At 39.5% G+C, this 25,776-nt stretch overlaps 2 long non-coding RNA genes across 2 annotated transcripts in view; both read left to right on the top strand.

Moving 5' to 3' along the window:
- Positions 1-25,776, top strand: part of LOC130540677 (uncharacterized) — a 192,556-nt gene that overhangs the window by 28,319 nt on the left and 138,461 nt on the right. The window lies entirely within an intron of this gene.
- The window catches only part of LOC129393534 (uncharacterized), a 34,148-nt gene continuing 14,163 nt past the window's right edge, over positions 5,792-25,776 (top strand). The window contains exon 1 of the long non-coding RNA XR_010108864.1: positions 5,792-6,516. This is a non-coding gene — a long non-coding RNA (uncharacterized LOC129393534). The remainder of the gene's footprint in view (positions 6,517-25,776) is intronic.

The following is a 25,776-nucleotide window of genomic DNA, read 5'->3' as shown; positions in this document are numbered from 1 at the left end:
AGCCAATCATTATTTGGGGGTTCTAGTTGAACAGTAAGGCAGTAAAAGGAAGACATACTAATTGTAAAAACAAAACAAAACAATCGCTATTTACAGAAATGGCCCTCATAGAGTCTAAGAGAAAATACAGGCAAGCAATTGGAACTAACATAAAAAATCAACAAGTTACTAAGCACAACATTAGTATAAAGATAATTTACACTCTATCAACATCAATAAATAATTTTTAAAATATTAAATATCATAAAAATTAGTTCTTCCTTAATTAATTAATGAATTCAAAACAATCCCAACTCAAAATCCCAACTAGTTTTTTTTTTTTTTGATACTTGACAAGATGATTTAAAAAGCCATGTGGAAGAGCAAAGGACCAAGAAGTTTATAGAAGACCAAGATAGGAAGGCTCACTTTAACCTATCAAATATGTCAGTCAGGGTTCAATCAAGGAACTAGAGCCACAAAGAGTGTTATGACATGGGATTTATTCTAGAAAGCAGACTTTATCCAATTGTGGGAGGAGCTGGGGAGATGAAGATCTGGAAGGAGAAGCTGGGAGCTCAGAGAAGAGTCTAAACCATCTTTTGAAAGCACTGGCATAAGTGGACAACATAGAGTTTACAGAAAAAAATCTAAGAAGCCAAGTACACATCCAGCTACTGAATTTGTCCTGCCAAGGGAACTCATGGAGATGTCTGTGTGAAGCTGTTGCCTTTGTGAAGCCACCTTCTCTGTGGCTCTTAGCCAAGTATCTGGTAGTAGGTCTTGGGCTGCAGGACCAGAATTTGGGAAGAACAGCAGGATGCAAAGCAGAGGAGAACAAGGGCAAGTTGGAATGTGTTAGGTACTTCTGTGTCTGTCACCCCATCTAACTTTGAAGAGCTTCACAGAGTAAAGGACTGCCCTTCACTTCCACATCCCAAAGTCTCACACAAGGTCTTCTCTTGGCCAACTTGGACCTGGAACCAGACAGGAAAGGGAATTCCTAGCTCAACCAAAGTGGTAATGAAATAACCTAGCATGTCAAGATGAATGTTAAAGCTATTGTAATCAAGATAGTGGAAGCCTGGGCAACACAGGGAGACCCTGTCTCTACAAAAAAAAAAAAAAATTAGCAGGTGTGGTGGCATGCACCAGTGGTCCCATCTACTCGGGAAGCAGAGGCAGGAGGATCACTTCAGGTCAGGAGTTCCAGACCACCCTGGGCAACATAGTGAGATCCCATCTCTACAAAAAATAAAAAAATTAGCTGGACATGGTGAAGTGCACCTGTAGTCCCAGCTACACAGGAGGCTGAGGCAGAACGATTGCCTGAGGCCAAGAGTTTGAGGTTGCAGTGAGCTATGATCAAGCCACTGCAGTCCAGTCTGGGCAATAGAATGAGACCCTGTCTCAAAACAAACAAACAAACAAAAAAAAAAAGAAAGAAAGAAAAAAAAAGAAAAAAAGAAATGTTTGTTGTAGGCAAAAAAAAAAAAAAAAAACAAAAGACAAAAACCCCCCAAAATAGAGTAATAGAATAGAAAGCCTAAAACCAGACCTATTCATATATAGAAATAACATGACAAAAATGACATTACAAATTCATTAACGATATCACAATATTTGGTTTCTCATATGGAGAAGTGATTGAAAAAACTCCTTACCTCACACTAGTCACAAAATTAAATTCAACATGGATTAAATCATAAAATCCTAAATGTGAAGAACAAACTTTAAAAACTTTTACAAATAAAGTATAGGAGAATATGTGTATGACCGCACCAAAGAGAAGGATTGATTAAACAAGAGAAAAAAGAGTACAAAAAACGATATATTGACTAGATTCCAATTTAAAACTTCTTAACCAAAAAGTCATAAAAACAAAAAGACAAGCCACAGACTAAAAGAAGATATTTCCAACATATAACCACAAATGAATGATTATGTTCAGAATAGTTAAAGGATACCTACAAGTCAAAATGATAAGTCCTAGGGTAAGGAAAGGAATAGAAAATTCACAGGAGACCAGACTTGAATGGCCAATTCAAAATGTTAAAACAAGGCTCACACTTATTGAGCACTCACTGTGTATTATTCTAAAGGCTTTACTGAGTATTAACTATATATATATTATTCCAAATGCTTTGCATATGTTAACACACAGATTCCTGGCAATGAGTGTGTGAGGTAGGTATTATGACCTCTTTTTTCTTCCAGAGAGGGAAAGTAGGGCTGAAATCATACAACTAGTAAATAGTAAAGCCAGCATTTGAATACTAGTGGTTTGGCTCTAAAATCTGAGTTCTTAACTACCTTCTATTTTATCAACTTGTTAAATTTAAACATTTGACAATACTCACTGTTGTTAAGGATGTGGCAGAATGGGAACAAGTGAACCCCGTTTGTTGGGGTGCAAATTGATATAACCACTTAGTTGGAGAGAAATTCGCCTTTACAAATTGAGGCTGTTAGGTCCATAGCCTAAAGTCATACCCATATAAACATGGAAAATGTACAAGAATGTTTATTGCTGCACTGTTTGTAATGGTACAAAAATACAGTGTAAAATATTTATACTATGAAGTATTAATATGAAATAATCTAAGTAAAACCCTATAACATAATGTTGATTTAAAGAAGCAAGTTGGAAATGGATATATACAGAGTGCAATGTCACTCATATAAAATGTAAAAGTATGCAAAACATGACATGGTTCATATACGTTGTAAATTTATAAAACATGAAAAAATAAATTTAAAATTTGGGAAAATGGTTGCCATTATGAAGGGGAATGAAAGAATGAGATGAGGGATTTTGCAGGAAGGATCAATTGTATCTGTAATACCATATTTCTTTGAAAAATGAGTAAATAGGGCAAGATATTAAGACACAGCACAACTAGGTGGTGAATATATTCTATTCTTCTTTGTATTTTTAACTTTAATGGCCTGACCCACATTTTTTATCTCACTTGGCATTCTTCCCCTCTTTCATATCGCTGCCTCATGGGGCCTCCTACCTTTCACTGAACAAGCTGTGCTTCCTCACACCACACTTTCCCTCACTTGGGAATGTCTTCTGTTTAGAAAAACCCTGTTCACCTTTCACAGCTTAGAATACTTCATTTAGAAAAGCACCTGAAAGTACACCCATGTTCATAGCAGCATTGTTCACAATAGCTAAAGCGTTGAAGCAATCCAAGTGTCCATCAACTAATAAATGAATAAATGAAATGTGGTATATCCATACAATGGAATATTATTCAGCTATAAAAAGGAAGGAAATTCTGACAAATGCTACAACATAGATGAAACTTGAAGACATTATGCTGAGTGAAATAAGCCAGTCACAAAAGTACAAATACTGTATGAGTCCAGTTATGTGAAGTACCTAGAGTAGTCAAATTCATAGAAGCAGAAACTAGAATGATAATTGCCAGGGGCTGGGAGAAGTAGGTGATACAGTTTGGCTGTGTCCCTACCCAAATCTCATCTTGAATTGTAGCTCCCATAATCCCCACATATTGTGGAAGGGACCCAGTGGGAGGTAAGTGAATCACGGGGTTGAGTTTTTCCCATGCTGTTCTTATGATAGTGAATAAGCTTCATGAGATCTGATGGTTTTATAAAGGGCAATTCCCCTACACACACTGTCTTGCCTGCCGCCATGTAAGACATGCTTTTGCTCCTCCTTTGCCTTCCACCATGATTGTGAGGCCTCCTCAGCCATGTGTAACTGCGAATCCATTAAACCTCTTTTTCTTTATGAATTAGCCAGTCTCAGGTATTTCTTCATAGCAGTATGAAAATGAACTAATATAGTAGGGAATGGGGAGTTATTAATGAGGACAGAGTTTCAGTTTGTGGAGATGAAAAAGTTCTGGAAATGAACGATCGTGCCGGTTGTACAACATTGTGAACATACTTAATGCCACTCAACTGTACACTAAAAAATTGGCTAAAATGATGAATTTTACATTACATATACATTTTACCATATTAAAACAAGAAAGCAACAAAAGCAAGCTGAAAGGCAACTTATAATATTATTAGAAGTCTCTCAAAGAGGAGGCAGAGGGAGACTGCCTCCCAGGTAGACGCCATCCAGCTTCAGCCCCTGTGGGCTTCTCTGTCTCCTCTCAACTTGTGGATGGATGTGTTCTGTTTTTCCAGTGGTATCTTTGCTTCTTCCTGTAAGGCAAACTCAAATTGCCACTTCTCCACTTCTGCTCCCTACCCATCACCCCAGTGATGACAGTAAACCCTGGGGTGCTTTCTCTCCTGTATTAGTCTGTTCTTACACTGCTATAATAAATACCCAAGACTGGGTAATTTATAAAGGAAAAGAGATTTAATGGACTTACAGTTTCACATGGCTGGGGAAGCTTCACAATCATGGCGAAGTTGAAGGAGGAGCAAAGGCACGTCTTATATCGCAGCAGGCAAGAGAGCATGTGCAGGGGAACTGTCCTTTATAAAGTCATCAGATCTCGTGAAACTTATTCACTATCACAAGAACAGCATGGGAAAAAACTGCTCCCGTGATTTAATTACCTCCCCCCGGGTCTCTCCCAAGACAGGTGGGGATAATGGGAACTACAATTCAAGATGAGATTTGGATGGGGACACAGCCAAACCATATCACCTCCCCTTCCAACTAGACCCAGCACTATGAGCCCCTTGCCTTTCAGAGTGTATTTCTACCTTTTCCATTGATTTCCCTCCTCTGCCCAGACTTTGAGTATCTGTTTTCAGAGTTGTAACCTCACCTCATGTTCTGATTGCTTCCTGGGCCTGGCAATTTGATTTTGGCTTCTTGACTCGATTGTGAGTTGTAAGCAGGATTCACCCAGTGACTCTGCTTTGTAGGAAGGGCCAAGCCCTTTGCTGGCTGGAACTATGTGACTCCATTTTATGGTTTATCAAATGTGGACTTGCTTGTTATTATGAAATCACTTTAAAGCCTTTAGAGTGATTTATTTAAATGCATATATATATATATGTATGTTTGTGTGTATGTGTATATATATATATGTATATATATATCCATTTGCTTGTGGATGCATAGAAAATGCCAGAAACTGATAACAGAGGTTTCTAGAGGGAGGGCAGTCTTTGGATCAGTGCTGGGGCTGAGTGAGAGCAGAAGAAAAATTCTCTGTGAACTTCCCACCTTTTCTTCACCTTGAATTGTTTATAATAAGCATACGTCATTTTTATAATAAAAGTATATATTCACAGTGAAACACTGTGTTCTAACTGGTATAATAAGCTCTTAGTATTTGATCCTGAGAGTCCCTCTTTCAGAGGCACCATCAGTCAAATACGCTGCTAGGGCTAATGTCAGCTTCCAGGGGAAATCATCGCTGGGAGGTGCAATTTCAGATCTCGCTGGAGAGAGGCAAGGGCGTGGCTGCAAACCCCTTTTCTGATCTGAACAGGATATTTGTAAGGTAGTCACCGTGTGGCTGTGGAGATGAGTGATGGGGCTGCCATTCTGGTCCCGCCACTGCTTCTTCCTCTAAAAGCAATTTAGAGGAGAGCCAAGAGGAACAGAGCCTACCCCTTTAATTAGCCTGCGGAGCCAGGCAAGGTAAATATTTGTGACTGAAACAGCGTGGATCCATGGAAGCTGGGATTTTAGCCTAGAAGCCTTGTGCTGCCAAGTTGCCATGAGACCAGAAAGCTGGAGCTATGTTTTGCCTCAGAAAGTGCTTCGGAGTTGAAGAGAAGTGGGAAGGAAATCAGCAGTAGAATTAAGGTCTGTGTGTTAGATGAGGATAATAAGGGTTTGTCTATACCTTAGGTTAAAGGCACACATTTTACCTGTTTTTATTTTGTCTTTATATTGATTTCTTATATTAAAAAAAATTCAGGCTGGGCGTGGTGTCTCATGCATATAATCCTAGTACTTTGGGAGGCTGAGGTGGGAGGGTCGCTTGAGCCCAGGAGTTTGAGACCAGCCTAGGCAACAAAACAAGACCCTGTCTCTATAAAAAATTAGCCAGGCATCGTAATGTGCACCTGTAGTCCCAGCTACTTGGGAAGCTGAAGTGGGAGGATTGCTTGAGCCCAGGAGTTGGAGGCTGCGGGGAACTATGATGGTGCCCCTGCACTGCAGCCTGGGTGACAGAGCAAGACCCTGTCTCTAAAATAAAAATAAGAATTTTAAAAAGTAAGAAAAACAAAAAAATAAAAAATTTAGTGTCCTGAATGTTGACTTATTGAACTTCCTGCATCTACTACCTCCTTCTCTGGTTTCCAGGGATCCTGAATAAAAATCAGATCATTTCACTGCTCTGCTTATAACTTTTCAATGCCTTTTCATTTCTCTTAGGATAAAATCCTGACTCCTGTAGTGCGTATGTAGGGTGACTGTATGACTGATACTCAAACTGGGATGGCTGTTAATACATATGTAAGGAAAACAGATGCAAGGAGGACTCTCCCAGGAAAACCAAGATGTATCCATGAGACCCTGCTAGATCTGGCTGCGGCCCCAACTGTCCCTGTCCTCATCTGCCCACTTTGCTCCAGGTATGACTCCCTTTCTTGTTGTTTAATGACATCACTCTGGAGTCTTCACTGTCCCCTCAGTCATGCTCCTGTCTGCCTTATTTATCTTTGGGGTCTCAGATGTTCACTCCTCAGAGAGGCTTTCCATGACCACCCATTCTAGAATGGTCCCCCCAGTTGCAGTGTATTTTATCTCTGAACATTTCTGTCATCACACCTGATATAATCTGTGAAGATATTGTTTATGCATTTGTTTATGATCTGTATTAGCTACCAGGCTGAGGCCAGGGACTTCTTTGTCTTGGTCACTAGCCTGGCACATGGTAGGGACCCAGTAAATACATGGCAAATGAATGAATGATCAAGTGAAGATCTTTAAGTTGGACTGAATGACCCAGAGATGCCCACTGCCTTGATTCTCATCATGTGAATTAGGTCCATCTTCAGTAGAAGAGAATGAATACAAACAGAGAAAAGCAGAAGGAATAGAATGAGAGAGAGAGCTTGCTGGACAAATCCTGGTTACAGGCATTATGGGTATATACTTTATCCTTCATTTGTTCCTTAATGGGGTGAGCCATTTAAATAAATTATAAATAAACTCATCCTCCCCTTCCTTAGCCTTAACTAGAATTGGGATTGGGGTTCCATATTTATAACCAATGACTTCTAGTAAAACACAATTAGCACCTTTCCTTTGGAATATATATTCCTCTCCCCCACCCCCTTTTTTTCTCTTCCAGGCTGGAGTGCAATGGCACAATCTCGGCTCACTGCAACCTCTGCCTCCTGGGTTCAAGCGATTCTCCTGCCTCAGTCTCCCGAGTAGCTGGGATTACAGGCTCATGCCATCACGCCCCACTAATTTTTTTGTATTTTTAGTACAGACGAGGTTTAACCATGTTGGCCAGGCTAGTCACATATTCCCATTTTTAAAGGACAACATTGTGGCAGAATATATTAGTTGTGCCCCATTATCAATTTTATCTTCTTCCTTGGTAAATTAAGGGAGAATAGATTAGTTTCGTATTTCTGCTGTAACAAATTGTCATATAATTAGGGGATTAACACAATATACATTTATTATCTTACTTTTATAGAAGTCAGAAATCTAAAATGAGTTGAAAGGGCTCTTCCTTCTGGGGGCTCAAGAGAATAATCTGTTTCTTTGCCTTTTCCAGCTTTTAGAGGCTACATGCTTTTCTTGACTTGGAGCGCCCTCCTCACATTACTATCTCTGCTTCTGTAATCACATCTCCTTATCTGAATCTGATCCTCCTTTATAAAGACTTTTGTGAATACATTGTCCAGAATTCATGTTGATAATCCAGGATAACCTCTCCATCAAAAGATATTTGACTTAATCACATCTGCAAAGCTCCTTTTTCCATGAAAGATGACATATTTACAGGTTTCAGGGATTGGGACCTGGGCATCTTCAGCAGGTCATTATTCTGTTTATCACAAGGGGCATGGCCCTCCTCACCTGTTTCTTCTTCTCATGGCTGGGTTGTGGCTATACCAGCTGGAGCTCAAGCAGCCATCTTGGACCATTGTTTGGAAGTCACGGGCTGAAGATAGGGGAGGAGCAAGGTTGAATGCTCTGAGATCCTAACAGTTTTGTGAGCTACTCTGCCAGTCCTAGACTATTGTTCTTCTGAGTTCTTTGAGGTTCTTTTGGGTTTTCTAAATCTGACTGATACAATTATACCCTTTACACTTTTTTTTAATGTTCTCCCCTTTCCACTTGGTTTTATGTCCCAACTATTTCTCCATGCTATTAAGTATTTAAGTGTTTTACAACAACTGTTTTGTTGTTGTTGCTTTTAAAGACAGAGTCTTGCTCTGTTGCCCAGGCTGAAGTTCAGTGGCACAGTGAAGTTCAAGGCTCCCTGTAGCCTTGAACTCCTGGGCTCAAGCAATCCTCCCACCTCAACCTCCCTAGTAGCTGGGACTGCAAGCACATGCCACCACATCTGGCTAATTTTTTTTCTTCTTTTTAAATTGTGAAGACAAGATCTCACTATTATGTTGCCTAGGCTGACTTCGAACTGCTGACCTTAAGCAATCCTCCCATCTCAGCATCCCAAAGTCCTGGGATTACAGGCATGAGTCGTCATGCCTGGCCCCACAAACTTGAGTTTTGATGACTGTACAATATTCCAAGTTTTATTTAATGATTCCTCAACTATTTAACAATTAGGATTATTATTTTTATTTTATTTTATTTTGAGATGGAGCATTGCTCTGCAACCCAGACTGGAGTGCAGTGGAATGATCTCGACTCACTGCAACCTCTGCCTCCCACTTCAAGTGATTCCTGCCTCAGCCTCCCAAGTAGCTGGGATTACAGGCATGTGCCACCATGCCTGGCTAATTTTTGTATTTTTAGTAGAGACAGGATTTCACCTTGTTGGCTAGGTTGGTCTTGAACCCCTGACCTCAAGTGATCCACCAACCTCGGCCTTCCAAAGTGCTGGGATTACAGGTGTGAGCCACTGTGCCTGGCCAATGATTAGATTATTTTAAAAAATCATTTTGAATAAAAAGTTCCAGTGTTTTAATAGAAGGATTATAAGAGGAAATCCATGGTTTAATGTGCATCTCACATTATAGCATGTGCTTATATTAGACCAATACAAATTTAAGTCAGGGCCAGGTGCGGTGGCTTACAACTGTAATCCTAGCACTTCGTGAGGATCCTCCCTGAGGCAGGAGGATCGCTTGAGCCCAGGAGTTTGAGACCAGTTTGGGTAACATAGGGAGACCCCCATCTCTACAAAATTTTTTTTTTTAATTAGCCGGGCTTGGTGGCATCCTTCTGTGGTTCCAGCTACTTGGGAGGCTGAGGCAGGATAACTGATTGAGCCTGGGGGTTTGAAGCTGCAGTGAGTGAGTTTCCATCTCAAAACAAAGACGAAAACAAAAATTTAAAAAAATGACTAAGTCGGGTGGGAGCAAATCACCCTGGTTAAAAGAACAGCCTCTGTAAAGAAAACCTTCAATTTCACCTGCTCTGAATTTGAAAACCTAAATACAGTAAAGTGATAGGAACATCACATATGTAATACTTTTTAAGCTACCACGGTGACAGTAACATAGCCCAGGGAACTTTAAAAAATAACAGTTTTTCATACTTGAGTAAAACTTGGTTTTATTAAATATTTTTAGTTGAATTTTCCTGCAAAGAAGGTTGCAGGGAAAAAAATTGAGTCATTTGTACCGTCACTGCCCCGTGGGGCAATAGCAAATGATATTCTCTCAACATCCCACACAAATAGCACATTAGGCAATCTTTAGTGCTCTATATTATTTCCCTGAATAACAGCCATAAAAGAAGCTAAAAGGAATGCAAATATAGGTCAATGATAAGAACTCTTTTGTAATATGCAGTCTCAGGGGTGTGGGTAATGATAGTGAAGATAAAAAGTCCACAATGCATCCTGCTGCAGAATGGCTAACACTTGCACGTGAAATTTAAGCTGTTATTTACTACCTGTTCATTTAGCTCACCGCCCCCATTTTTTTTTTTTTACCCTGTATCTTTCTTCACTGTACTCCTTATAGCTTAATATTACATATTTATTTGTTTACTTGTTTTTTCAGCTACCTCATTAAAATGTAGCTGGGATCCCGCCCGCTTTCTTCACTGGAGTAGCCTATGTCCAGCACTGTTGCAGGCACAAAGTGGGTGTCAAGTCGCAAACACCCGCTGCAAGGTGGGCGGGGATTTTGGAGATGAACTAAAGGGATGTGGAGGGACTGAGTCACGAAGGCAATGAAGGGGACTTGACTGGAACCTGAGGCAGTGGGGAGGTCACAGAAGGATATTAAACTGAAGTTGGAGGATGGTGAGGGAAAAGATCAGACTTGGTGTTTTACATAAATAACTCTGGGTTTGTTGTGGAGGAAGGGTTTGGGATGGCAAATAGCCTGGAGTTAGAGAGACCAGTGAGGAGGCTTTTGCAACATTCTAGGTAAGTGGAGATAAGAGCCCAAGCTCGAAAGTTGGTAATAATGAGATGATAACAATAATTATCAGTACAGCAAAGTCTGCTGTATAGACAGCTAGTCATTACAATCCATTGTCTAGCCTACACTTCCCACCCTCCTTTGCAGTTAGGTGTGGCCATGTGATTATGTTCTGGCCAATGGGATTTGAGCGGGAAGAATGACCTCCGTAGAATTCTCTGGTACATACTCCTTCATGTTCTTTCCCTTTTCTGGCCAATTGGGATGGAGAAACTATGTAGTGAAGAAAACTGTGCATCTATCAACCTAAGTCCTTGTAAAACCATGTAGACAAATGAGGAAGAAATATCTATTATATAGTCAAGTCATTGAACAATTTTAGGTCTGTTTGTTATAGCAGCTAGTGTTACCCTAATGAATTTTAGCACATGTATTTTTGCTAAGCATCATTCTTAAACGCTTTATATATGATAACTCATTTAGTCTTCCCAATAGTTTATTTAGGATCATTTTATTGTTATTATCCTCAATTTATAGGTGAGGAAACGGAAACACAGAGGGGCTGTGTAACCTACTGAAGATTACACAGCCAGGAAACGATGGAGCCAGGTTTCAGAGTTCTGACTCCAATATTTTAAGCAATATCTGATTGTGGAGCTGGATAGCAATTAATACTTTTAAAAAATATACAGATGTTCCTTCCTTTCAATTATACATTCTGAATTAAAATGAAACCTTAAAAAAGTTGAAATGGTCAAGCATAAACATTAATTAAAAAGCAAGTCATTTTTATAAGATAATAATATTTCGAGTAAAATGTAAATAAAACCACTTCAGGTGGGGTTTCCTGGAATCAGGCCCTGTGCCTAAGATTCCTATGCAGGAGCTTTATAGGGAAGAATTCCTTGGAAGTAAGGGAAGCAGGACTGGACAGAAGGAGAAGGTAAGCTATAATATAGCCAACACAGAGCCCATGGCGCAGGATGAGTCCTCAACCTGGGATCACCCTTCAGAGTTATCTGCCATCAAGGCAAGGGGTCTGGGCTTCTGTGCTCTGCCTCAACCAGTCACTGGATATGGGCTGCCAGTTTGGAGGGCATGTGAGCTTGAGTAAGGCAGCTTCTTTGGAAAGAGAGTTAGCTGTGAGTCAGCACTCCCCTGCAGCTGGAAGAATGAGCATCATGCTCTTGAAGGATCTGAGTGGCGCATCACAGTATCCACCACAGAAATCATGAACTACTCTATTTACAAATGTTCAGTTGCTCCAGATTGTCCCACTGGGCTTCAGACTCATGTAGCCCACTATCTACTAATTGTGCCTAAAGCGTAAAATATATGCTGCAGGGGGATTGACTAGAAATAGGATTTCAGGCCGGGCGTGGTGGCTCACACCTGTAATCCCAGCACTTTGGAAGGCCGAGGCTGGTGGATCATGAGGTCAGGAGTTCTAGACCAACCTGGCCTAGATGGTGAAACCCTGTCTCTATTGAAAAATACAAAGAAATTAGCCAGGCGTGGTGGTGGGCGCCTATAATCTCAGCTACTCGGGAGGCTGAGGCAGAGAATTGCTTGAACTCGGGAGGTGGAGGTTGCAGTGAGCCGAGATCGCGCCACTGCACTCCAGTCTGGGCGATAGAGCAGAAAAAAAAAAAAAAAGGATTTTGGAGGTAAGTTGAGTTGGGGTGAAAGCCTTAAATGGTATGCCAGGGAGTCTGGGTCAGAGGGAAGCCTGGTGGCTTCATGGAGATGGATTAGCACAAGGATAGAGCAATGACAAGTATATCATTCAGGAGCTGTTATAACAGCTCATTGCAATGAGGAGCAGAGTCTGAATCAGTATCAATGGGATGGAGAAGAAGTGCTGAACTTGCAAAATGTTTTAAAGGTTGTATTCAATGGTTTTGATAACTGAATGTGGAAGATGAGTTAATGTTTGAAGTAAAGCCCATAACTCTATATTGAAAGGCTATCAAAGGTGATGCTTGAAGAAAGATCGTGGTCATGTTCACTCTGTGGAGACATGTGGGGCCAGGCGTGGTGGCTCACACCTGTAATCACAACACTTTGGGAGGCTGAGGTGGGCGGATCACTTGAGGTCAGGAGTTCGAGACTAGCCTGGCCAATATGGTGAAACCTCATCTCTACTAAAAATACAAAAATTTGTTGGGCATGGTGGCACACGTCTGTAGTCCCGGCTATTCAGGAGGCTGATCACTTGAACCTGGGAGGCAGAGATTGCAGTGAGCCAAGATTGAGCCACTGTACTCCAACCTGGGCAACACAGTGAGACTCTGTCTCAAAAAAAAAAAAAAAAAAAAAAAAAGACATGGCATGAAGCCCTTGACTATTTTTTTTTTGAGTTGGAGTCTCACTCTGTCGCCCAGGCTGGAGTGCAGTGGTGCAATCTTGGCTCACTGCAACCTCCGCCTCCCAGGTTCAACTGCCTCAGCCTCCCAAGTAGCTGGGAATACAGGCACCCACCACCACGCCTGTCTAATTTTTGTACCTTTAGTAGACACAGGGTTTCACCATGTTGGCCAGGTTGGTCTTGAACTTCTGACTTCAAATGATCCACCCACCTCTGCCTTCCAAAGTGCTGGGATTACAGGAGTGAGCCACCGTGCCTGGCCCCTTGACTGTCTTTTTAATTGGCATAATAAAAATAAGTAATTCTCCAATTGGCTGCTTCTTTCTTTATTTTTTCTTTCTTTTGGAGAAACTTTCTGTTGCTTTCTCTGGTAACTTAAAATGAGTTGTGCTTTCCATCTAGCATTGGTTTCTTCATCAGTCTGCTTTAACAAAAAGCTTCTTTCTGATATGCCTTTCTCTTTTTAGTTGCAAATCTAAGTGTACCAGAACAAAACATATACTTAAAATAACTAAACATAAAGTTTTAAAGCACGTGCATGAAATCCGTTTTTTTCTTTATTTCTCAGCAGTTCTATCATGGTCCTTATTAGACGTTCTAATAACGGTCCTAGATTATGGGTGCATCGAGAGGTGACATGAAGTGTGCTGGGCTTGGGGACAATGTCCGGTTGTTAGCAGCTGGTTGTTCACAGTTTTGTAGATAAACAAGATTGCTCATTAGGGCTGAGTCTGAATGACAATATTAAATCACTTTGCACACCTGGTGAGTGTAGCTGTTATGTAGCTCTGGCCATTGTACTTTGCCCTTTGTGTTTTCTGGAATAAAAGTGATTTTTCTGACCTGATTTAGATAAGATTAAAATCTAGCTAGCCTTTTGCATGCTATATTTTTGCCAAGAAATTTGAAAATTTTCTAACAGTGTAGAAATTTATTTTAAAAATGGAAAAACAAAAAGTTAACCATTAAGTGGGATCAAATTTGCGTAGCAAACATCCATGTTGTGTTTACCTGGATTAAATCAATCATTCACTTAACAAACATTTATTATGTAACTTCTCTGTGCCAGGCACTCTTCTAAGTGTGCCAAGAATACAGAGGTAGGTGAGGGAGATGAAATCCTTCCTTTCGCAGAACTTACCTTCCAAAGTTGGGAGACAGAAAATAAGAAATAATAAGAAAGCTTACAATGTTTGTAAGTAGTAGGAAGAAAATAAAAGTTGAGATTTAATTTGCTCTTCTAGCTCTTCCCTCTCATCTTAAGAGGCTTCCCTGGTGAGTAACTGGGTCTTTTATGGTCCTACGAGCAGGATAATGTGAACTCATATCTATTATGTAGACAGGCAAGTTGACAGACTCTGAAAATTTATTTGGGTAGGGAGGATGGGATTTTAAAACTTTGAGTATGAATGGATACATATGATTTAAACTCCTACCTGGGACTGTCACCTGTCATTGTCCACAAATACACTGTTTAATATTAATAATTAACTAATTTAAAAAAAAACTATGGTGGGCACTCTTTAAACCAACTTCTACTTAAGAGATTCATAGAGGGAACCAGCATCCATTCCCTCTGTAAGGCTTGGGCTGGTGCTCAAAACACACTGAACAGAGCTGTCCATCTGTCCTCACTGATCCCTTTCTTCTTTGAGGAGTTGAGTTTTGTGCTTTATGAGAATCAGAATTGTTTGTTCCCTGACATATTTGTGCTGGTTTTACTTGTTATTAAAATTATGCTATTTACTTTAATATTACTTTAATAACATGAGGGTGAAGAGAGAGAGAATTATTACAATGACATTTAAATGGAATGCTTTGGAAAGACTCACTAATGTTAAATTAGTTAACAGTAAGAGATTAGGAAAAATAATAAACTCTACAGTATTTTGCTCATGAGTGTCTTTAAGTTCTGACCCCCTACAAAGAAAGAAAAGTTGGAAATGAAAAATGAGATCTTATGGGTGTGGTTTAGGCAAAAAAAGGTGGTATTGGACCCTTGCCAGTGAATCTATAGTGAGGGAAAGAACCATGGCCTTCCACCAGTTTGGTAAATACATTTATATTTATTTAATTTAAAATATAATGTTTATGGGCCAGGTGCGGTGGCTCACTCCTGTAATTGCAGCTCTTTGCTAGGCTGAGGTGGGTAGATCACCTGAGGTCAGGAGTTCAAGACCATCCTGGCCAACATGGTGAAACTCCACCTCTACTAAAAAATACAAAAAAAATTAGCCGAGTGTGATGACGCATGCCTGTGATACCAGTTACTTGGGAGGCTGAGGCAGGAGAATCACTTGAACCCAGGAGATGGAGGTCGCAGTGAGCTGAGATCACACCACTGCACTCCAGCCTGGGAAACAGAGCGAGACTCCATCTTAAAAAGATTAAAAAATAAAATAAAATACAATGTTTATGAAACCACCTTTGCAAAGATTACAACAGTGAGAGAAGTCTAGTATGGCTGACTCCATCTTGCTTCTAGCCTCACAGGCTGGCTGTCCTCATTCATCCCCAGATGTAGGCCAAGCTATCCATGGGAGGAATTTAGTGTATAGTTTAACTTTGAAACAAGGATCATAATAGTACCTACCTAAAACTGATCCTCTCCTTGTTCAGGGGCTGAAACTGCCTTTGCAAGACTAATGAAAAGCCACATGATTAGGATTATGGAAGGGGCCTGGATTCTGCTAAGGTATAGGCAGAGTTTCTATCATCTCTTACTGCTAAGGAGTCATGTGGCCAGAGGTCACAAGATTTATGACTTCCCCAATTGCTCCTATAGATAACATCACTATTGTAGAACCTAAGATTGGTCTTTTGAGATGTCTTTCAGGGTTTTGCATTCTGGCAACCTACTAACCCCACCTGGACTTGTGACTCATGACTCAACCTGTCCTGTGGCCCCCACCCAGAGGCAGACTTAGCACATGAAGATAATTTTTTCACATTCCTCTGATTGCATCCCCAACCAGTCAGGAACACCCATTCTCTAGTCGCTCGCCCACCAAACTATCCTTGAAAAACCTTAGCCTCTGAGCCTTCCGGGAGACCAACTTGAGTGATAACGCCAGTCCTTCCACTGGGCAGCCCTGCATTAATTAAACTCATCCTTTACTCCAATACCATGGTGTCAGTGAATTGATTTCTTCTGTGCATCAGGCGGGAAGAACCTGTCGAGTGATTACATTTACAACATAAATGTATCCCCTTTTTTTTCTTGACTGACATTACTGATGAGCTCATTAATGAGCAGTTCTGATTGTGTTGAGTAAGATTTTCAGTGTTTTGTAAGGTATGTGCTAAGCGCAGCAGGTACTCATGATGCCTCCATCCAAGGAGCTCAGGAGTATTATCCTAATATGATTAGATAAAGACTTTATGTGCCTGCCAATAATTCTTTTACCTGATCCAAATCTCCTTTCTCTCACGTGCATAGTGGAAGCATAGAAAATATTTTCACTTTTTGGCAGCACCTTTCCTTTGAGAATATCAAAGCTCTTACAGGGACAAATTTCTAAATAAGCAATAATGCTCATATTGCCCTAGGGAGGTGGATAGAGGTATTTATGATCCTCTTACCGAGGATGTTAGACCAGTGTGGAGTAGCTAACAAATACCTCCATGCTGACTCTCAGGAGAATTATGTTTCTGCTAATCTCCCTGCTGCATTGCATCCTGTTCCCTCTTCTGAATAATTCCCGGTATTACTGAGAACTCTGTGAGCACAAAAAGAGCACTTGTCTGTGAGGCAGAACACACAGGCTCAGACCCTGGCTGTGCTACTAACTGTGGCACTGTGGACACTGTTGTCAGCCCCTCTGTGTGTGCCTCAGTGCCTTTATCTGTAAAATGGGAAAGTCAGTGCTCATGATACCAGAGACCAGATTGTGGTAAAGGAGTGTCTGTCAAAACAAATATGGACGTGGTAGCCGCAGATAGGGAGAGCAACAGTGGTCTGTAGGTCTCCTTCTCTTTCCTTTATTCCCATTTCAGAATTCCTGCTTTCTGTTATGATATTTTTGATCATGAGTCGATTTGTAGGTTCTGGTTTACACATTCATTATTGAGACCAGAAATGAAAGTGTTGCCTCAAATTCTCTGATTCTAGTTTAGCCCACCTACCAAACTTTATTATTTTCCAATGATGGTCCTAGACTCACAATAAGAAATGCAAGGAAAGGGTTGGATTACAGTTGGGATAATGATCTGTTCTGCTCTGAACTGCAAGACCCCGTTAAGTGGTGTTTTCTAAAGGTTTGAGTAACTCATTGTTATCTCTTCATTTATTCACAAAGATACTGCTGATAACAGTAAAAGAAAAAAGTAAAATGTACTAAATTTCCAACAAAAGGGAATTGCTCAGGTAAATGATGTTATGATGGAAGGCTACTAATAAAAGATGTAGATGAATATTTCTTGGCATAGAAAGATAATTGTGGTAATTAAATGAAATATTAACTTCAAAAGGGCAAATGTACAACATAATTCCACCATTATTAAATATATGCATTTGAATCAAACTATTTGGAGGAATGTTCAGTGGATATCTCTGGGTGGCAGGATTACAAACATTTAAATCTTCCTTACACTTACCTGTATTTTCTAATTTTTTTGTAGTGGATACATATTGTTTTTGGCAAAAGAAAAAAACTGATTTGGGTTGTATAAAATCCTATTCCAAAAGCTATTTGTAGGAATGAAGAAAAACATTTTGAAAATAAGTAAGTGCCAACTCTAAAAAATTAATTAAGCAGGGAAAAATTTTAAATAGCAAAAATAGTGGGAAGGAATACAAATAGAAATAAATATAGATAGCAAAAATGAATTTCATTCTTTTTTAAAAGGATAGAGTCATTTAATGACAAATGTTTGAAATAAACCAAGTATTAATCGCCAACCTGTTTCTTCTTAGCTGAATTCTACCTGAAAGTGCTTCTAAAAGGGACTTAGAGCTTGGGAAGTAAACAGGATACTTTGAAATGTCCAAATTAAATAATCATAAGTTGCAACCTAATCTAATTTTTTTCTTTTTTGAGTTGCAAAAATATCTCTTTAAAATAAATCAAGTTCTTAGACAGAGGGCAAATATATTTATCTTTCCAACCATAATAAAAGCTGTCAGTTGTCAAATGCCTTTTATGTACCCATGTGTCAGATACTTACAAGTCTTTCCTCAAATTCATTAAATTTAATGGTTGGTTTATTTAATCCTCACTGTTTTAGGAGATAGGTATTATTGTGTTCATGTTATAGTTGCTGAAAACCAAAACTCATACAAATTAAGTTTCTTTTCTAACTCTTAAGTAGTAGAACCACATGGCCTTTTTTAAAAATCAGGTAACAAATATTTATTAAATCTACTTTGTATTAGCATTGTGTGTCATGTGCTAAGAATAATACCAATGAAAAATATACTCTGGTGCCACCGCTTAAAGAAGCTTATATTCTAGTTGAATGACATGAAGCAAAACATTGTAAATGTGATGAATCTCACAAAATAGGAAACCCAGGATGTGAAGGGGCAGGTAATCTGGTTTGTGACATCTGTCCTGTGGTCAAGACATTTAAACTGAATTCTGAAGCATGAGTAGGAATTAACTAGGCAAAGAGTGGTCGTGGAAGATGATTTCTGGTAGAGGGAAGGGAATGTGCTGAGGCACTGAGATGACATTTTGCTATAGCAGTGTGCTACAACCAACTATCCACAACTCTAGTTTGAAACAATAAGCATTTATTCCTTCCACATGGGTCTGTGAGCCAGCTGCAACTGGTAGGGCTTGGCTGGACTCCAGGATTCAGGTCTCCCTTGTGTATTACTCATTCTGTGTTGACCAATAGCTTCCAGGAACATGTTTCTTACATAGCACATGACAGGAGCACAAGAGCCCAAATGGAATCACACAAGCACATTTAAGGCCTCTTAACATGTTCAGCAACACTTCATTGGCTAAAGGAGGCCACATGGCCCAGCCCAAAATCAATGGGATGGGGAAAATATTTTACCCATAGCGGATGGTATTTTGGAAGAATGTAGATGAATGTGGATACATTATTTAATATAGGAAAGATGTGAAAAATTGTGAACAATGATTCAATCAACCACATCTAGGTTTTTCAAGGAATCCATTGCCAATATGGCTAAAGAATAGTGAGCCAGGGAGTGACAGTACTAGTTGATTTTATAATTGTCTGTCCTGGAGAATTTCTTCTTTTTTTTTTTTTTTTGAGACTGAGTCTCACTCTGTCACCCAGGCTGGAGTGCAGTGGTACCATCTTGGCTCACTGCAACCTCTGCCTCCCAGATTCAAGCGATTCTCCTGCCTCAGCCTCCCGAGTAGTTGGGATTACAGGCGTGCACCACCACACCTGGCTAATTTTTGTATTTTTAATAGAGATGGGGTTTCACCATGTTGGTCAGGCTGGTCTTGAACTTCTGACCTCGTGATCCACCCGCCTCGGCCTCCCAAAGTGCTGGGATTACAGGCGTGAGCCACTGCACCCAGCCGGGAACTTCTTATTATAGAGAATATTTTATATATGTATAATTTATATATATAATATATATATTTTATATATAATAAGCATTATACATATATAAGAAGCACAAAAATATGCTTACTTCAAAAAATATATATATGTGCTTACTCAAAAAAAATATATATATGCTAACTGCAAAAGCTAATAACTTATCCAACTTCTACTTGAACTTTATTCCCAAAGAGATGAACACACTGAAATCACATGATTAACCCACAAAGCTGATATAGTGTCCATTGACTTAAATGTTCCTCCTTAGTTATGTGCCAAGCATTGGGTCTCTGTGTAACAGTAGCACATTTAGAAACTTTGCCTCAGAGGCAATGAAACCAGCTAAACCAGATTTGAACCCCTGAGCAAACAGCATTAAATTTGGTTGCTGCTCATTCTCCTGGAATGAAGGTCAGCTATTTCATATGCAGTAAATAAGCCAAACCAATCATAAAACGTGAGGAAACATTTCATTTGACTATTTTACCTCGTGAAATGTGATCTTCTATTTGGTCAGATCATTTTTGATAGTGTTACAAGAATAGTTCGGTTTATTTTTACCCATTGCTCTACGGATACATTCATTTGCTTTGTAAGTCCTTAGGGCTAATGCCTGAATGAACAGGTGGGGGGACAGGAGTTGGCCAGATATAAACTTGCACAGTTCATGTGCTTAACAAGCACTGATTTTTTTTTAACAAAAAGAAAATTCACTTAATACAGGCAGCCAGTGCATTATTAGCTATCATGGTATATTCTGCCACAGAAAACTATATTAGTTTCAATTGAGGTGATTTTTTTTTTCTCTTGCAGATAAAAGATTAAATAGAAATCACTGCCTCCATGATGCCTCTGTTCTGGAGCCTTTTTTTTTCTTCATCTATTAAAAGCTCAATTTTATAATCTTCAGGATTTAAAATAGAATCTATTCGTTTTTCTGACAATACTTATTTCCCATAAAAATGAGACTTTTTTGTTAGCTAGCTCACAGTAAATTTTATTGCATGTGCCATTTCAAAGGAAATCAGAGGTTCTAATAAATACAATGGATTTGGAACAGTTCCTTGCCCCTCATTTTTTCACAGTTATGTAAGCCTCCTGCTTAGTTACATTATTGTATTTTATTACTCAGCTCGCAAAGCTGCATTTAAGAAAGATTACAATTTTCTGGTTTCCTCTTCTGAGATACTTTGATTCATCTTCTTTGAATACAGCTTTATTTGTGTTTTCCTGCTGTTTAAGCCTGGGACCCTTTCACAAGTCAGCATACTTTGTACATTCCAAGTAACAGCACCATTAAGAGAGGACGATCCGTTACACATTCCCTAAGAGAAGATGCAAGAAATGGAAGGAAAAATACCTTGATTGTTAGAGACAGATGCACTCCCTAATTGCTTCCTGATGGTTACTTTTAAAGGAGCTATGGGAATCCACAGATGTGTGTCTGTTGAGGTGTCTGTCATTCAGTGAGTTTAAGAGGCATTGATTTCCTTGAGTGAATCATGGGGCTTGATTACAGAGAACTGGTAGACCAAGCTCAGGTTTAATTCATGAGTTCTGTTCACAGGTCTGTCACTTCCCCTTGGGCTATTTTTGCACACCCAAGAAATTGATTTACTTAGTTTTTTCTTCTTACAAAAATGAGGTAACAATATTATCTTTACAGCAGCTTTTAAATGTTTAAATATGCCCAACCAAATAACATTTTTAGTTGTATTGCAATGTTAGTAAAATTAATGTGATGAATATTTCTTACCCAATTTCCCTCCCTCCCACAAAACTGACCTGTTTACCTAAACTGACCAAATTAACTAACTGTTTTGCCATGGCATAGACCCAAATTCTTAGTAGAATTACAACCCTAATTGATATGGTCATATGGCTCTTACGCCTTGAAAATGTTTAGACGTTTAATATCAGCTGATACAGTTTTCTTTAAAAATGATAGGATGATATCAGATCATCTTTTTCAGGATGGAATGAGATTTAAATGAAAATTCAGTGTTACTGAATTGAATCACGTAGTTTTATATATTTTGTTTATATATAAATCAGCTTGTTATAGTGAGAGAACTTGAAGCTTTAAAGACCTGAATATGAATTTTGATCCTTTCTAGTTTTTGATCCTCCAAAACCCAACCATATTGAATGTTAATTATAAAATGAGCCAATACCTGTTCTCCCTACTAATGTGTGTTTATGAAACACAAATGGTGTAATGGGTATGGAAGTTATTTAAAAGTTGTAAAGGGTCACACAATGGGATTTAAAAGAAAATTTAGACACAACCTGCTTTCATTGTTACTGTTCAGCAACAGTTAACTGTTAATTGTTTTGTATATTTCCATTTCTGTGCTGCTGTTACACAGAGACCCAATGCTTGGCACATAACTAAGGAGGAACATTTAAGTCAATGGACGCTATGTCAGCTTTGTGGGTTAATCATGTTATTTCAATGTGTTCATCTCTTTGGGAATAAGATTCAAGTAGAAGTTTGATAAGTTATTAGCTTTTGGAGTTAGCATATATATATATTTTTTGAGTAAGCACATTTATATATTTTTTGAAGTAAGCATATTTTTGTGCTTCTTATATATATATAACGCTTACCCAGTTTCTGGGCAAGACAGGAAGATAAGAAAAAAGGAAAAGGAGAGAAAAAAGAAATAAAAGTTTGTATCAGCATATTTAATCAATAGACTAAATAGAATGAGACTTCAGCAGAGATGATGAATACCTGATCACTTTTAAACAATTGTTATTGTTTTTCTGTTTGTTTGTTTTGCTTTTTTTTTTTGAGACAGAGTTGCCTAGGCTGGAATGAAGTGGTGAGATCACAGCACACTGCAACCTTGAACTTTTGGGCTAAAGCAATCCTCCCACTTCAGCCTCCTGGATAGCTGGGACTACAGGTACCCACCACCATGCCTGGATAATTTTTAATTTTTTTTGTAGAAACAGGGTCTTACTATGTTACCCAGGCTGGTCTCAAACTCCTGGCCTCAAACTCCTGGCCTCAAGTGATCCTCCAACCTCAGCCTTCCAAAGTGCTGGGATTACAGGCATCAGCCACTGTGCCTGGCCTAAGAATTATTATTCTTTATCAAAACCATCTCAAAAATATTTTTTAAAAAATAAGATACTATTCCCAAACTCTAAAGTAAGTAGGAAATAACCTATCAAAGAACTTACCAAGAAAAATTTAAAACTCAATTGTTGGTTTGAAGAGATCTGAATACATAGAAATATACACCACATCTTCGAAATATAAATATGTTAATTTCCCTCACAATTAACCTATACATTCAATGTAATTTCAGACAAAATTATTACAAGTCTTTTTTTTAGGACTTCAACATACTTACTCTAAAATTCATATGAAGGAATAAATGTTCATGATGCCTAAGTCATTTTGAAAAAGAAGAGCAAAGAGAAGGAACTCACCCTTCCATACAAAATCAGTATGGAACAAGAACATAGTAAAATACATCTAGGGAAAGAGCAAAGAGTGAGAGCCAGACCTGAGTCTACATAGGAACCTGCTTTGGGATAAACATGGCACCATCAATCAGTGGGGAAGGGATGGATTGCCTAAAACCTACTACTTGGTAGTGGAGAAACAGCTCATTGGTTCACTATCTCAAGGATATGCCAAAGAGGAATTCAGTGCAAAAGTAAAATTACAAAGCTAAAATGAGATATTAGAGGTGTTAAAGAAGGTACTCAATACACAAACCATAAGTTGAAATTATTGTTATTATTATCTTTTGAGATGGAGTCTCACTCTGTTGACCAGGCTGGAGTGCAGTGATGCCATCTCATCTCACTGCAGCCTTTGCCTTCTGGGTTCAAGCCATTCTCTTGCCTCAGCCTCCCCAGTAGCTGGGATTACAGACTTGTGCCACAATGGCCAGGTAATTTTGAATTTTCAGTAGAGACAGGGTTTCACCTTGTTGGCCAGACTGGTCTCAAACTCCTAACCTTAAATGATCTGCCCACCTCGGCTTCCCAAAGTGTTGGGATTACAGGCATGAGCCACCATGCCTGGCCATAAGTTGAAAATTTGATAGAGTTGACTATATTTTAAAAATTAAAAATTCTGTAAAGGGTAGATACAATAAGCAAAGTTAACAAAAAGGTGACAGAGTGAGAAAAGATTTATAATATCTAAACCTATAAAGAATTAATATCTAGAATACACCAAGAAGACTCAAGGGATTTTTTTTTTTTGTAAAATGGAGATAATAATAATTGTAGAAAGTGACATGCTCAGCACAGAGCCTGCAGTACAGTTAATGCACATTGTTTGCTATTACTAGTTTATCTATTCTTATACTCTGTGACAAAACACATTTTGTATGGAGCCATTATGTATGGACCCCAAATTTCTGGTTTCTGCATGGTCTTATGTTGCCAGCTTATGGAGTTACAGAGAAATGTATGTATGAATATCCGGTCAGTCTCAATATCCACAAACCCTGTTGACAAATGTCCCTAGATACTCCAGTGGTTAAAAGTGAGGAGAGTAACAGTGGCCATCCTGTGACACAGAGGTGAAGAAAACACTGTGTTTGCCACTGTAGCTGTAAAACCAAGTACGATGACACCTGCCAGGTGACGTAGGGAGAAGAATATGTTTTGTGACTTGAGGTGTGAATCTTGTGACTGTCATATTCCATCCTGCCTGAGGCTGTGCCCCAAGGGGGCTGTGCCCGGAGATGGAGAGGCTGGGCAAAGCTGCTTCCCAGGCCTTAGATCTTTGTCCAGGTGTTGCGCGTGGCTGTGGTAGGTGGGAGGGCTGAGCGGGCCAGCCACTTTTTGCTGGATTTACTGGGGACTCACTCCCATACCCAAGGGCAGATTGGCTATAGAGAGGTGGCTTTGCTCACTGCCAACCAAACCTGCTCTCTGAAAGCAGAGCTTTGTCTTTTTCTGCTTTATGACCTCAGCTTTGGAGAAGGCTTTGGCTCCCCAAGTGTGGCCCAAAAACTTGGATGATGATGCACGGGGTAGAAGGCAACAAACAAGCTGCCCTTGGTGGCAGTGACCTGAGCTGGGTCCACTCCTTGGGCTTGGGTGATGAATACAAAAAGTCAGGCAGGACCATCCTGCTGATAGGGAAAGAAGGACTCATGATAACCCTGTACCAGGTACTGCCACACAGACTTTCTCCTTCAATCCTCTGCAAACTTGTGAAACTCTTATCTGTTTTACTGATACAAAAACTGCAGCTCAGAAAGGGCAAATGGTCTGTCCAAAGGTACCCGGTTTAGAAGTGACCCACTGGAATTTGAAGCCTAGGTCTGTTGAACTCTGAAATTTATGATGTTTTGTTTTGTCTTGTTTTTTTTTTTTTTTCCACTTCACCACTCTTTATATCTGCAGAGTGGAGTAGGGAGTAGGTGGAGGTGGGATGAATACCATGATAGGCCCCCATGAACCCAAATCTGTGGCTTGAAGGACTCCAGGGAAGAATGTATAGCTAGTCCCATCCTTGTCTGATCTTGGCAGATGCTTCAGTGAGGTTATAGAAAGCTAATTCCACTTCCCAGTGCTCCATTTGAACATGTGCTCCTATGCTCAGCTGGTTTTAGGTGTGGCTTTGGTTTCTGAGCAGAAACTGTCTTTCCATGAAATAATGACATCCTTAAAGTGTTGTGCTTTGCTTGTCGTTCAGAGAAGACAGCACTTCCGGGAAATGCACTATACAATATGGATGGATTCCCTGTCCAGAGAGGAAACCAGGCGCACCCTTCACTACAGGAAAGAACTTGCTCCCTGACCTGCCAGCCAGGTGGAATTTCATTTCTTTGTGCTCTTGGGATCTGGTGCTTTGAAGAACTGGCTTCATTAGCCACTAACAGAGATGCACTTGTCGAAACATCAGCAACTGACTTTTTTGTGTGTGCTTAAGAGATCACAGATATTTTTGTACTGGTGCTATCAGAGGTTGGAAGGATTGCTATAGCTACATGTTCTTGCCCCTCTCTCTAAGGTCTATGGCAATGAGTAGCAATGATAATAATTATGATAGTGATAATAGCAAACCATTCACTATATGTTTTGTGCTGGGCACTGTAGTAAGTTCATTTTATGTTCAAAACAACCTTCTGAAGTATGTGTCATTTAGGATTCGTTTGACTGCAAATGGCAGAAACCCAATTTCAATAGTTTAACCAATGGAGGGATTTATTTTTCTCATGTAATAGGAAGTCCAGCTGTAAGCACTTCAGAGTGAGTATGCAGGCCCCATGGTGCCATCAAGAACCCAGTCTCTTTTGCTGGAGGCTTGCTTCCTCATGTATGCAGCATAGCTGTTCTATTTTGTGCTTCACAACTAATTTTTAGGCAGGAAGTATTTGAAAGAAGGGAGAAGCTAAGTAGCACAAACTGACAAGGTGAATGCAAGC

The sequence above is a fragment of the Pan paniscus genome, chromosome 10 (genome assembly GCF_029289425.2).
Source record: "Pan paniscus chromosome 10, NHGRI_mPanPan1-v2.0_pri, whole genome shotgun sequence".
Lineage (NCBI taxonomy): Eukaryota > Metazoa > Chordata > Mammalia > Primates > Hominidae > Pan > Pan paniscus.
The sequence above is the reverse complement of the archived record's forward strand: the minus strand, read 5'-3'. Positions and strand labels throughout refer to the sequence as shown.